The following is a 15753-nucleotide window of genomic DNA, read 5'->3' as shown; positions in this document are numbered from 1 at the left end:
CCATTTAGCAAACTTTGATTCGCGCGCTCCACTTGGCCATTCCCTTGAGGATGGTAAACGGACGTAAAGATTTGGTTGATGTGCAATTCTTTGAGCCAGCTTGACATCTTCCTGTCAGTGAATTGTTTGCCATTGTCGCTCACAATTTCCATAGGAAGGCCAAAACGGCAAATGATGTGGCTCCAGATAAATTGCTTCATCGCCTCAGCTGTGATTTTTGCTAGTGGCTTGGCTTCAACCCATTTTGTGAAATAGTCTATCGCCACTACCAAAAATTTCACACGCCCTTGCGCTTGCGGCAGGGGCCCCACAATATCAATGGCCCATTTGTGGAAAGGCCATGCTGAGGTGACTGGAATCAAGTTGTTTTTTGGACGCATGGTGTTTGGCGCGTAGCTCTGACATGCCTTGCATTTTTGGATTTCTTTTAGCGCATCCAAGTACATGCCTGGCCAATAGTAGCCTGAGCTCATCGCCTTGGCAACCACCATGCGCGGACCAGCGTGAATTCCACAGATTCCTTCATGAATCTCCCTAATCACATAGCTTGCTTCTTCCGCATCCAGGCATTTCATGAGCGGTCCAAGATAAGAGCGCCGATACACTGTACCATCAAGTAGTTCATAGTTCTGCGCCTTGTGTCTTATCTTTCTCGCCTGTGCGCGATCATCCGGTAACTTCCCCTCTTTCAGGAATTCCATTATTGGAGTTATCCAGGATGAAGGAGTTGTATGAATTACCAGGACCGATTGCGTTTGCACTGACGGGCTGCTCATTATTTCCACCCTGACATCTTTGCCAAAGTGATCAAAATTAGTTGATGCCATTTTACTCAACGCGTCTGCGGACTTGTTTTCGCTTCGCGAGATGTGTATGATTCTGAAGAAGTCAAACTGCTCAACGAGCTTTTTTGCCTGCTCTAGATACATAGGCATTGTGTTCTCCTTGGCGTCATATAGGCCGTTGACCTGAGCAGCTACCAAGTAAGAATCAACATGCGCCTCTAGTCTTTTAACCCCAAACTTGCGCGCGATGCGCAGACCAGCCAGCAGGGCTTCATACTCAGCCTCATTGTTGGTACTCTTGAAGTCCAACCTGATAGCATAAGTATATTCATGATTATCAGGGTCTACCAGTTTGAGACCTGCGCCAGACCCTTCGCTGTTGGAGGCTCCATCAGTGAATAGCCTCCAAACATCTTCTTCATCATTTGCTCGCGGAGGGTCTACCTCGCGCTGAGCTTCTTCAATCTTTCCCTCTGGGATTTCCGTGATGAAATCCGCCAAAACTTGACCCTTTATTGCTGGACGGGGCTTATAAGTGATCGCGTGTTCACCTAATTCCAGCGCCCACTTTGTCAGCCTTCCGGAGAGCGCGGGACGTCGCAAGACTTGCTGGATGTTGTAACCAGTCAGTACTTCAATAGGATGACCATTGAAGTATCTATGGAGTTTGCGCGACGCGTGTGTTAGCGACAAAACTAACTTTTCCATGATGGAATAGCGCGTCTCAGGGTCTGTGAGCACTCGACTCACATAGTATATTGGCGTTTGGATCCCCTTGCGATCCACCAATAATACTGCGCCAATGGCGCGATCTCCAGCTGACAAGTACAATGTAAGGGTTTCGCCAGGAAGTGGAGCTGTGAGCGCGGGCAGCTTTATGAGACATTCTTTTATCTCATTGAAAGCTTGCTCAGCCTCAGGCGTCCACTTGAATTGGCTCTTCTTCAAACAGTTCCTCAAGGTGTTAACGAATGGAGTAGATTTGCTGGCGTGGTTAGCTAGGAACCTGTTGATTGACACCAATCTACCATTCAGCTTCTGAACCTCTTTCATGGTGGCTGGTGAAGGCATGTCAAGGATGGCTTCCACCTTCTCAGGATTCACCTTGAAACCATCCTTAGTGACCATTACACCAAGAAATTTCCCCTCTTCCGCGCCGAAAGTACATTTGCTCGGGTTGAGCTTCATGTTAACTTCCGTTAGGCGCTGAAGAGTTTCCTCGATGTCGTTGAGCATTTGTCTCTCCTCCCTGCTCTTGATCACTAAATCATCAACGTAGACTTCTAGATTCCTTCCGATTTGTTCATTGAAAACAGAATCCATAAGTCTCTGATAGGTGGCGCCCGCGTTCTTTAAACCAAAGGGCATTTTTGTGTAACAAAAAACACCCTTGTCGGTTCTGAAGGCCGTCTTGTCTTCATCCTGTGGTGCCATTTGAATCTGGTGATAGCCTTTGTAGGCATCCAAGAAACATTTGAGCTTGAATGGCGCCACGGAGTCCACCTTTGCGTCGATGTTTGGTAGTGGGTAACAGTCTTTCGGACATGCTTTGTTGAGGTCCTTGAAGTCAATACACATCCTCCATGACCCGTTGCTTTTCTTTACCATCACAGGATTGGCTACCCACGTCTGGTATCGGATCGGGCGGATAATGTTTGCGCGCAACAAGTCCTCAACTTGCTCATTCATGGCCTTCGCCTTTTCATCCCCCATGATTCTCTTCTTCTGAGCAATTGGCTCCACCGACTTGAACGTGTTAAGAGAGTGTTGCGCCAAGTCTCGCGGGACCCCAGTCATATCGGAGTGTTGCCACGCGAAGACCGACATGTATTTTGTGAGCAACCTTTTCACTCTCAATCTCGTGTCGTCTGAAATGGTAGCGCCAATTGTGACCGTTTGGTCGGGGAATTTTGGGTTTAAAATCCACTTCTCTGGCGCATTGTCCGCCGTTGGAAGTTTCATTCTCCCTTCCCGCGGCGTGGTTGTCACTGCGCACAAATGATCGCGGTAAACAAATGCTACGCCTGTTGGTGTAGGGATCCCCAATGCGCCGTGCGCTGGCGATGGTACAGCATTAAATTGGGCAATCGTTCCCCTACCCAGGATCATATTGTGGCATGACGTGGTGGGCAAGACCAAGAAGTTGACCACTTCGGCTCGCTTGTGCTCATCATCCCCCATAGTTAATTCAAACTGAATCTGGCCTAGGGGATGTATGATTTCATTTGAGACACCACAGATTGGTGCGTTCACAATTTCGAGCCGAGCTTGGTCTGCCGGGTCTAACTTTCTGAAACACTGCTCATACATAATGTCAGATTCGCTTCCAGTGTCCACCAGGACCTTTGACACTTCGTAATGAGCAATGTGTGTGGTAATAACGAGAGGACTGCTTATTGAAGGGCCTCCCCTGATTCTTGGGAAGATGACTTGCTGCTCGCGCCAATCTCCGTGAATTTGCGCGCTTCTCTTTCTTGACGTCTGCCCTTGTCGTCCCCCCTCAGCCACACAGATTCTTTTGTACTTCTTGCTGGCAGAGGCTCCCTCCGGTTGCTCATCTTCTATTCTTTGGTTTTTTACCAAGTGAGCCAGCCTGCCAGACTTTACATCCTTCTCGATCGCATCCTTTAAATGATGGCATGCGTCGGTGTTGTGGCCCGGGGACCTGTGAAATTCACAATATTTGCCACTGTTTTGCGGCCCCTTGTAGTGTAGTTGCTTGGGAGGCTTGAATTGGACATTCTCAGTACTTAACACCTGTGAAGGTGTTTTAGTGAGGGGAGTCCATATTCTTGGCAGAGGTCTGCTAGGATCTCTGCCGCCCTCCCTCTTGTCACTCTCCCCGTGTTTACGAGCATCCTTTTGGGGCTGGGGTGAGCTTGGTTGCGCTTGTTTTTCCGCGGAAGAAAAACTTGTTGGCTGCAACCTGGACCATACAGAGTTCTGTTTGGCCCTCTTCTCTTTGCTGCGCGGTGATTCAGCCTGATGCGCTCTTTCTCTTGCCCTATCTTGGGCAATCTGTTTCTCATTTCTCGCGAAAACTCGCGATGCCTCCATTAACTTGGCCCACGTGGTGGGCATACCATCCTTGCTTACGAGAGCTCGTCGTAACTGATCACTGCGCGCGCCTTGTATAAAGGCCACGCGCAGGAGCTGCTCAGTTATGCCCCCGATTGCCAGGGACTCCTGATTGAAACGAGTGATGTAATCTTCAATCGTTTCATCACTCCTGCGGATGCAGTGCATGATGTCATCAGGATCGCGCGTGTGCCTGCGCTGCTGTACGAAGTGGGCCTGGAACTTTTCTAACAGTTCCTCGAACCCATCAATTTGCCCTGTCGGCAAGCTCTCGAACCATACTCGCGCTGCGCCCGTGAGGCAGCGGGCAAACATATGACACCATGTTGGCATCGTCCAGCTCTCTAGGTTTCCCGTGTTATAGAAACCTTGCAAAAAGTCATCTGGATCTGTCGTGCCATCATATTTCCCCAGACCACTTGGCATCTTGGTCTTGTGCTGGATGGGAGCCTGCGCGATGCGCGCAGTAAACTTTGAGTGTTTTACCAGGATGGCTGGTCTGTAGGGGGTGGTTACGTCCACTTGCCCTCTGACCGGTGGGCTGTATGGCATGTGCAGATCCGGATCTGCTCTGGCTCCTGGCGCCATGTTCACAGGCGCGCGGAGCTGCGAGCCTCCTGCATGAGTATCCCTTGTCTTTCTCATGCTATGCACCTCTTCATCACTGAACTCTGTGTGTGCAGTGTGAACAGAATGCCCTTCTTCCGGCGCGCGCGGCCTTTTTGTGGGCTGCTTCTCCATCGCTTGCCTTTGTGTTTGGTCGGCTAGCTTCTTCTGTTTGATCATTTCAGTGTATTTATCCATCAGACGCCGCTGCTCATTTATGAGCCATTCATTCGGATCGTCTGCTTCATCTTCTGGACCCATTGGTCCTTTCAACTTCGCGCCGGCCATATTTTGTAACGTGTGATCGTCTGGAGGAGTTTCAGTCTGGCCGTGAGGGGTTGTGACGAAGGGACGGTTGCTGGTGGTACGCGTAGAATCACGCGGAACCCTCAGAACCTGCTGTCCGTCGTTAACACCCTCACGTTCAATATCCTCCAGAGCTTGATCAATGTTACGAACTCCAGAAACCATGGTGATTGAATTTTTTAGATCTGGATGAGATCTGATTGCCGTTTGTAACAGTGGATGGCGCCAATGAAGAAACGTGGATCTACTCACTGGTAGCAGATCTACTTTCCTCGGATGTGATTAAACTATTTCACCGATGGTTCTTCTGGATCCGAGTTCTTCCACCTACAAAATGAACAGCGCCGTTACTTACCCCTCAGAAAGGGACAGAGGGGTCCTCTTTGGGGTAACCCTCCGGCGTGAGAATCAGTATCTTTTTGAGAAGATAATAATGTTGTATGTAAGTGAATCTCAAGAGTATTGCTGATCGCTGAATACTCTTGATTTGTGTGACTGTGTGTTTTCTCTGTAACTGACTGTGAGTGAATATAATTCAATGTGATTGAATGTGATATCACTGCTTGTAACTGTCAATGATTGAGTGTGAATGAATGTCCCATCAAAGTGGAGTTGATGCTGTATTTATAGTGCTAGGGTTTCCACTGGTTGGGCTCAGCCTCGTTGGCCTCCTCCAACCGCACTGCGCCATGTGTCCTCTGGGACACCTGGCGCTTTCTCGTTGGTTGTAATTATGTGGTAGCACATGTGTCATGCTGAGTTGTCGACCTTTCATTTGGCAGCTGTCAATATCAGCATATTCTTACTCCTTAAAAAGATGCCTTCTAGAAGATTGTCTGACGTGCACAATCAAGGTCGCCCTAATCCTGACTTGAATAAGGACGAGGTTGATTATGTGCACGTGTGATATGCGCCCATCCTGAGGATGCGCGAAGTCTTCTTTTTATTCTCACGCGCAGATATTTCATGCGCAGGTGTGATATGCACGAGCGTGTGATATGCGCCGCGCGATTGTGCGCCGCGCGCATATGCGACGCGCGAGCATATGTGATGTGCAAGAGCATGTGATATGCGCCGCGCGTTGATGCGCCGCGCGCATATGTGATGCGCGAGCATATGATGCCTGAGCATGTTTTGTATGCGCCATGCGCCTAGGTTTTGGCTTTGTGCCTTGATAATGTCTTTATCTTGTGGGTTGACCCGCCTTGATTGGTGTTGAGGCGGGTACATACCTCTTCAAGAAGCAACAGTAACCTAGCTATGTAATTTTCTTGGCGAATAACTCAACACGGTTGACCGAGTTGCAAAAGATAGTTGACTGGTTGATTTACAGCTGTTAAAAAGTATCAAGTTTATCAGCCTGCATTAAATGAAAACATCATATCATATTTACTAAAACTAAAGTAAGTTGATTAACATTTGCATAAGTTACCTAGTTGCAACTAATATATATGACAGTTATATAAGTTATAATCATGAAATGTAGATGTGTTATTAATGCATAAATAATTATAAAATAAAAACAACTTCATAACTTGATCACAATATCTATGGAAGGAACGTGCACAATGCTCAAACATATATATCATGATCGATCGTCTGTTTAAAACAATATCTACTTGCTAACGAAGTCATAACTCGATCACAAGGCAAACATGGTCGATTATAAACTAACATAATTAGCAATTAACATTATCTAAACAATACAAAAACAAATTAAAAACCTTTACATAATAAAAAAATGTAGAGTTATTTGGTTGGTCAATTTATGTAATGCTTGGTTAATGTATAAGAAAGAAATAAATTATTATGTTGTGCTGATTGTTAGCCAAGAAAAGACAAAATAAATGGAATACAAATGAGGTGGTGGTTGATGGTGGCGGGGGTTGTTGATGGTGGTGGTGAATTACGGAATAAAATGAAACACAAAAGGAAAAGGGGGGGGGGGGGGTGAATTGCTTTGATATTTCTAGAGAGAGTTGTAAAATGCAAAGATTCTCTGTATAATAAGTGATTTCACGTCATTCAACATGAAAAACTTCTTTTTTTTCATTCACTCGCAACGGTTATTCCATTATGTTTGTGAAAAATACAAATAAGATGTGAGTCAAAATTGAAATTACATGCCCCGTATCATATCTTGGCTTACATAATACGAAAAGCTTGTGACATGATAGGGAGATATTTGTAATTTTGTATAGTAGCAATGCTTTACTATTTTCTATTATAATTGAAAATAAATAATCCAATATTTTTTGTATTGCCGATAATAATCTCATCTTTAAAAATCACTACTAACGGTCTAACTTTTCAATTATTTTTATCCCGATAAACCTTCGTTAAAAAACACTTAACGTCGTTAAGTTTTATCTCGAGTTTCAAACCGATGTTTTAGGGATTTTGACCGGAAGAAGGATACGAGTCGACTGATGTAAAACTTTTCTCAAAGCGGCGATTCACATATCAAGTCATTTGAATCACCGCTTCGAGATATGCTTTACATCAGTGGACTCGTATCCTTCTTCCAATCAAAAACCCTAAAACATCGATTTGAAACTCAGGAAAATGTTAAGTGTTTTTTAACGAGGGTCCATCGAAACAAAAATAGTTGAAAAGTCAGACCGCTAATAATGATTTTTAAAAATTAAACTATTATCGAGCAATACACAACATGAAAAATGAAATGTGACATTATTTATTTAATTATTTTCTATCTGCCTTTATTATATACTAATATTTGTTATCGTGTTTCAAAAGTTGTATACATACATATACATACATACAGTGTGAAGCAGCAGCAGCCAGCAGGTGACAGTCAACACACAGTCCTCTTACTTGCTTCTTTACACCGTCAATCGTTCCGACGACTCTCCGATCATCGTCTCTGTAAGTCCTCTGCATAAACTTGTACGGATTCTTCGTAATCTCAACTCACTTAATAATAATAATAATATGTATTATTATTTACAATCGTACGGCTTAGATTGACGTGAACGTTACGTTTATCGCTCATTTTAGACATATACTTCGATTTGTTGTCAATCGCACCTAATTATTCAGTTTATTTGTAACATTTGATGATGTTTTACGTGAAAACCCTAGCTAGCTTCATTTAAACGCCGATTCTGGTTATGCGTTGTGGAAACCCTAAGTATTGAGTTGTATGATTGAAAGCTGGAACCCTAGGGTTTAGGATTAGTTGTTTATAGAGTTAAGAGTGAAATGTAGAGCTGTAAATGGACACGTGGGCATGAACGGAGGCCGCGATCGTTCATTTATGTTCGTGAACGTTCGGTAACGTGCTCGTTTATGTTTATTCGTGAATGTGTATTCGTTTACGCTTATTTATGTCTGTTTGTTTATGTTCCTTCGTTAAAGGCTTTTTATTAGGCTATAAACCAATCAAACGTTCGGCTGACTTTTTGGCGGGAAGTTCGCTCACTCGTTTAATAAATGAATGAACAAGGAATTTCGTATGCGTTCGTTTGTTTAATAATGTACGAAAGTGCACAAAGGCCGTGTTCGTTCATTTATGTTTCTGAATGCTAGATAATGTGTTGCTTACGTTTGTTCATTAAAGGTTTTAAATACCTTTTAATGACTTTTATAATCTTTCAATATAGATTAAAACAAAATTATTAACTATAAAACAAAAATATACATGAGTATTATGTGATTAATTTGTATGTAAAATTAGCATATGAATATGAATGTTGATTAAACTCCAACACAAACTTGGTAGCTGGACTGGAACCATTGGCATTGACCATTCTCGGTTAGCCAAGTCAAAATTGTTTATGTTCATTGGTGTTCGTTCGTTTGTGTTCGTGAACCATTCACGAACGAGTTCATTTTCTTAATGAATGAACATGAACAAGAAATTTCGTTTGGTTAGCTGTTCTTGTGAACCGTTTGCTTGTTCGTTAAAAGGTTAGCGGATGAATATGAACAAGACCTTATTCAGTTGGGTTCGTTTACAGCCTCTTTCTGAATGTTCTTTTTATGTCTTGGTTTTGTATCAGGTTCAACCGTCACATGGCAGATGCACATGTGAGCACCAGCGATGTTGCTGGTGAAAGTTCTGAATCAGCAGTGGACATCCATATCAAGACGCTTGATTCACAGTTGTATGACTTTCATGATGATAAAAATGTATATGCTTCTCTCACTCTTTTAAAGTGTTTAAATTTTGTATCCATGGGCTGCTGTTAACTTATATAGCTCGTATATTCAAAGTTATTCCTCAAATTGCTCTTTTGACTATTTTTCTATATATTATTGTCAAAATTTCAGATGTTAGTCTCAACATTCAAGGAGAAAATAGCTAGTGATGTTGGCCTCCCGGTTACTCTGCAATGACTAATCTTCAGGGGCAGGGTTTTGAAAGATGAGCATCGTCTTTCCGAATATCGTATCCTTTTTACATGATGACTAGATGTGTTTCAAAGCACACAGATTAAATTAATTTGCTTATTAAAAATAAGCTGGCTGGTTTAAATGTTAAAGAAGTTAAGATCATGTGTTCTCATTTGAAAGCCTTGATGATTTATAGACGTTGAAAGTGGCCACACATTGCATCTTGTGGCTAGACAACCTTCTTCTGGTTCTTCCACTGGGACAAGTGCAAGTGGTGGTCACACGTGTTTTGTTCTCTCTTTATGCCATATTAAGAGTTATAATGCTATTTTACATAATATAATGAGGGCCACATGTATAATGTCTATGTGGTAACTTTTATAGCTACAGGACAAGATGCTAATGCTGCTGGTTTACGCCCTCGTATCGCACGTGTTTCACATAGTATTATATTTGGGACATTTGGTGATGGGAACCAAAGTTTTGGTGGGGCCCGTGATACTAGTCCGGTATGTTGATGTTTTGTGCATTGTTGTTAAAAAGCTGATGGTATTATGTTTCAAAACTTCTTATTTTGGTTCTAGGTTATGCCAGCTGTTTTTGATTCATTTAGAGCTAGGAACGCTAATGTCAACAATCAAAGTCAACCGAGAGACCCTAGTCAACCTGCCCCTCAAGGGATGCAAATTCCTTTAGGAATGGGAGTAGCTATACCAATATTCGCTATGGTGGTAATAGTTTTAAACTTTATTTTCCACTTCAACTGTTGTTTTTTTTGCAGCTTGCTCTATTGTCTTGCATATTTTGTGTATGTATTTCAGCCAATTCCTAATTCATTGCGCACACTTTCTGAGTTTATGAATCAAATGGAGCAGGCTTTGTCACAAAATGGTACTGGCTTATGAACTATTGCTCTGCTTCTTTATATTTTTTTATAATAATAGTTTATCTTAAGTTTTCCTTTTGGGGCTCTTCACAGGGTATCAACCAAATCAACCTTTAAATGGAGCTGAACGCTCACCAACTGTAGAATTGCCTACCAGTGCTCGTGGTGTGCCACTACCTGCAGCTCTCGCTGTTGTTATGCGACATGCCAACACCTTCTCAGTGGGCCCACTATCGATTCTTTATCTGTAATTACTACTGTTTTACCTGGTTTTAGTATGAATTCAAACCTTTTACTAGCTTCTGAATCTGATTATTATCTGTAATGCTGCAACATGTAGCATACTGCAAGCCGACTAGAGGAAGAGGAGAATTGCACAGACCCCATGGTTAGAGCTCAGATTCAGTCAGAAGCAATGCAATCCGGGCTTGCTATGCAACATTTAGGCGCCCTTCTGCTTGAGCTCGGCCGCACAATGATGACTTTGCGTATCGGACGATCTCCTGTATGCCACTATTTTTTCTTTTATTATTACTATCGTCATTAGATGAATTTTGGTTCGAAATTGATTAGGGCTTGCATGTTGCAGGCTGAATCCTCTGTACATGCTGGACCTGCTGTTTACATATCTCCATTCGGGCCTAATCCTATTATGGTTCAACCCTTTCCTCTACAAACTAATTCACTGTTTGGTGGTAATGCTACTCACATCAGTTCTATGGGTTTCGGTCCTGTTGGTATGGGTGCTGTTCCAAGAAACGTAAATGTTCATATCCATTCAGGTATGTATATGTAACTACTTGGACCAGCCAATTACCATTTTTGTCGCCATTGTCCATCACGGGTTGTAAGTTTTTCCTAGGAATCGGCCAAAGGGGACCGGTCAATGAAGGCGAACCTGCTAATGGAGCAGGTAACATTGCAACCATCATTTTTCATAACTAGTATTTCTGTATCTCCATGTCGTAGCAGACATCTGACCGTGCTATATCATCTCTAAATGTAGCTATGAATGGAGCTAATATGCAAACTAGGGGTAATGATAGCACGAGAAGTGAAAATCAGGCTCCTGCAGCTATTATGTCAAAGCATCCTTTGTTTAATCGTTGCTCATTAAACGAATTCGTTTTGTGTAACTTTAGTTATTTTGTAAGTCCAGGCCAACCAGAAGGAGCTGCATCTGGAGGTTCAAACCCACCCGGGATTGGTCCGGCAGACGTGTTAAGGTATATGTTAGGTCAACTAGCTCAGAATCCTGCAATGAGGAACATAATCGATCAAGCTGCCCAAGAGATTGACGATGATCAAGATTTGGAAAACATGTTTGCCGGTATGGGTGGACCTGGCAGCGGTGGCGCTGATGGTGATTTTGATCTGTCTAGTATGATACAATTGATGCTGCCCGTTGTTGCACAAGCTTTCGGTGGTGGTGGTGGTAGTTCTGGTTCAGATTCTGATTCTGGTTCTGGTTCAAATCCGTCTCAACAACCACCATCTATGGACCGTGAACAACGTTAATCATGTTACAACTGATCCTCAGGTTTGTTTGTTCTTGACCCAATGAAGTACATATTCATAAAAACACACAAAGTTTGGTTATTGAATATCTAAAATCTTTTTTGTGCGTTTGCAGGCTGAATTGGAGCGGGAATGACAGTAGTGTTTTTTGTTTATAAATTATGAAGTTATGATCGAGGTATTATGAAATCGTTGTACAGATTACCCGAATCATTAGGTATCGGTGGCTTGATATGATTGTTGAAATGGTATATCTATAACTTATTAACTTATTAGGATTACTAAATGATGAACAGTGATTTTAGCGGGAACGTTATGATATCTTAAATCTTAAATATATATAAATGACACCTTTAAAAGCTCTCTGGTTTCTCCTAAATTCTCTTAACTCTCAAGCCGTCAGATTGCTATATTTGTAAATGGAGGCTTCTTAAGCATTTGACCCGAATTCAAGGGTATGGGTCTTACCAAACCCAGATGACCCTTAAACGGGTTATAACATCTTATTAAATTAAAAATTAATCTCATCAAATATTTAATATTAAATTTTGATAAATGGGATATACTAAAAATTAATAATATCCAATTTTTTTTTAGAAAAATATATTATTTATAATTAAGAAACAATTTTAAAGTAAAAAAATAAGCGGGTCATGGGTCTCATCAAACCCACATAGCTTTTAAACCGGGTTAGAGCATCTCATTTATTTGTGAAACCCTTTAATCATCAAATCCTAAATATATTATTAACTTTCTTACAATAAATAAATTTAAAATCCAAAAAAAGTATATAAATATTAGAAAAGAATAATGTAAACGGAAAAGTATATAAATATTAGAAAAGAATAATGTAAACAACCCCGTTATACGGGGGGAAAAGCTAGTTATAGTTAAAGAAAAGCCTTGGCCCGAATCGAAATTTGATCTTGATCTTGACATTTGTATGATAGTATTCGGACGTTCGAGGTTTGTTACCAATCGAAAATATTATGTGTATTAGGTCCTATTATTTCTAAAAATTATTGATTCCCAGTTGACAAAGCATGAATCTAGCTCAACCCTTGATGCCAAAACAATCTTGGCCACTCAATAACACAATTTCATAATTTAATGAACAACAAACCATTTAAACCATAAATAATAAAGCTTCCCAAACTTACATTTTGTGTTGAGGTTTTTTCTCCATTTTAGTTTTGGTTTGTTTGTTTGTCTATATATTGATCAAGGTGGTAAAAGATGTCTTTTAGCGGGACGGTACAAAAATGCAAGGCGTGTGATAAGACTGTTCATTTCGTCGAAATGATTTCGGCGGATGGTGTTCCGTATCATAGGACATGCTTTAGATGCGTCCAATGCAATGGGAAACTCGTGGTATGTGTTAGCTTATATCGGATTAACAAAAGTTAATGCGCTATTTATTTATCTGGCAATCGAGTTACACCATTTATTCTACATTAGCAGATCTAATGTATAATTATGAGACTCAAAAAACACACAAAAAGAAATTTTAGTTTTAAGTTATACGTTAATATTGCTCTAGTGCCAGTAATACTACTTTTCTAGTTTGGCATGGACAAAGCTTATTTAGGGTCAGGGTGGCCCCACCCCCTTTTTTGCTCGAAAATTTGTATCCGTAGTGTAAATTTACCCATTTTTGGCCGAACTATATATATATATATATTTCCTATCGACCTCTTTGTCCTCAAGACTTTCGTAAATTACACGAAGTTACATGCAAAGAACCGAAACTTAATTTATTCAGTCATATATAACAAGTTATGTTAAAATATTTCATGTTATTTATTATCGTTTTTTTTTTGTTTTCTTTGACCGACCTAACATATACCCTTGTAATAAAATATCCTGGATTCACCACTGTAACTTTTTGAAGATATGCAAATTTTCTTAAAAAAATAAGAATCAATTACATGCAATTAAGTTTTAGAATATTGCTATTAATTTTATAAATTTGATGTGCTAGATTAGTAGGTACTTCCAATTGGATGGATCACTCTATTGCAAGCCCCACTTCGATCAAAAGTTCAAGGAGATGGGAGGCGCCTCCAGAATACCATGTGAGCTTCCTCGCTCTATATTTAGGGTCAGCTGATTAGGGTGCGTCGGGTGGGCAAAATTTTCGCATATATAAAAAAGTTATTTTTTAATTATCTTATATACCATTTAAACACAAAAGTAGTATTACTATAGCTTTGCCATAGGTGAGGTGAGGGTAAAAAGGTTTATTTAGTTCTTAAACCGAGAGAAAGCAAGCCGAGTTGGCTCTAGTTATTGTCGTGTTAATGCATTTTATATGTATTAACTTCATATTTTAAGGGCCCATTTTAATAGTTGCACGGTACATCCGAAATCTCATGAACAACCTTCACATATATAAGTAGCATAACCTAAACATGTTTAGGTAAACAATACAAATTAAAACATATATGAACTAATTAGCTTAATAGTTTTTATGTACATAAAAACGTATATGTAAGAAGCATAATAAACCGCACGTAAACATACAAAATGATTTGTATTTATCATAACATTTAAGTTTTTTTAATGATTATTCTTTTTATATGAATATAGCTTTGTTATTGTTATATTAATTTTCTTTTCTAACTCAAATTTTTTGGTTTCAGCATCAAACAAAACAAATGGAATGGTATGTAAACATCTCTTTTCAATTTAGATACAACATTATGTAAGAGTAAGAATGTAATATTATAATTGCATGAATATTAAACATTGAAGTGTGTTAAACATGTAGGGAAATAACCCTAACCCAAGCAAGTTGGCTAGCAAACTCTCTTTAATGTTCTCTGGGACTCAAGATAAATGTGCAGTTTGTCACAAAACTGTGTATCCAATAGAAAAGGTTTATTATGTTTTGGGATATTTATATTTAACTAAAACACAAAATATTAGATAGCAAGTAACAGGGGCGTATATGGTTCGGTTTTGGGTTAAAATTGGTTTTTGATTTTTTAAAACCTTTTGGTTATGGTTTTGCCAAAACCTTGGGCTGAAAACAAAAATTTAGCCAAAAAATGATGAATCTAGTTCTAAATCATTTTGATAATTTATAACTACATGATTATTATATTTTCGGGTTAAAAAATGTGAGTTACATATTTATTAGTTCTTATTAGTTACTTATAATAAAAAAAAAATCAAGAACTTCGATTCAGTTTTTGGGTTTTTATCACATGCAAAATCAAAATTGAACCGTAAATTCGGTTTTTACAAAAACATAAAACCAAACCATTACTTTTTGTTTCGTTTTTTTTTTCTCTGGGTTCATATGCACCCCTAGTAAAATGATGGATGGATGTAGGTAACGGTGGAGGGAGAATTTTACCATAAGCAGTGCTTCAGATGCGCTCAAGGAGGTTGCAAACTGACGCCGTCTAATTACGCGGCTTTAGAGGGAAATTTATTCTGCAAGGCGCATTTCTCTCAGCTGTTTAAGGAGAAGGGTAACTATAATAACCTAACAAAGGTGGGATCCATGAAAAGGAATGAATCCGTTGAAAAGATAGTGGCTGAAGTCACATCCGAAGAGAAAGTACCGGCTGAATAACTAAAATCATGGCTATTTATATCCAAGACTGATGTGAGATTTGTCTAGGGTGTTACATAATGTATCATTGAACATGTTTCTTTGTTCTTAAATAAACATCTTAACCAAATTAAATTGATGAATATGATATCTATAACTAATTTTATAACCATATTTCTTGTTCCTGTTAAATATATTATATTATATATATTAAATAAGAAATGTTCTTCACCTCACAACTTCACTGTTCATTTACCTGGACGCTTTCTTTAGTTGTACTATCTGCTATAATGATTGTTGGCATGTGTTTATATATTATTTTCATTTGTACCCATTTTCAAGCATGAAGTACAAGATTGTTTCATGTGTCGGCCCTCTAGCGGTACCGTGTTGGAGTTTTGTCTCTTTGTTGAGGAATTTAGCCCGCAATGATCTCTCTATTCCATTTCTTTCTCTCTTTGTTGAGTGTTTTAGCAGCCAACGATGGTGGCTGCTACTTGGTTTGACAGCTTCGTTGCAGCCATTGCGGCGTTGAGCCGTGCTTTGTGGGTGATGACGATGATCAAACGTGTTTTTGTCTAGAGACTGGCGAATATCTGTTGTCTAGAGAGACTGGCAACTATTAATGAATTGATGTTTGAATATATTCATTAGTT

General features: G+C 40.1%; 1 pseudogene; it reads left to right on the top strand.

Annotated features, from left to right (window-relative positions):
* The first annotated feature begins 7587 nt into the window (after positions 1-7587).
* LOC143606812 (ubiquitin-like domain-containing protein CIP73) lies at positions 7588-15118 on the top strand (annotated as a pseudogene).
* Positions 15119-15753: the final 635 nt, after the last annotated feature.

Source organism: Bidens hawaiensis, unplaced genomic scaffold (assembly GCF_021521415.1).
Source record: "Bidens hawaiensis isolate Kalapana, Puna unplaced genomic scaffold, B.hawaiensis_p1.1 tig00077345_1, whole genome shotgun sequence".
NCBI classification, from domain to species: Eukaryota; Viridiplantae; Streptophyta; class Magnoliopsida; order Asterales; family Asteraceae; genus Bidens; species Bidens hawaiensis.
The sequence above is the reverse complement of the archived record's forward strand: the minus strand, read 5'-3'. Positions and strand labels throughout refer to the sequence as shown.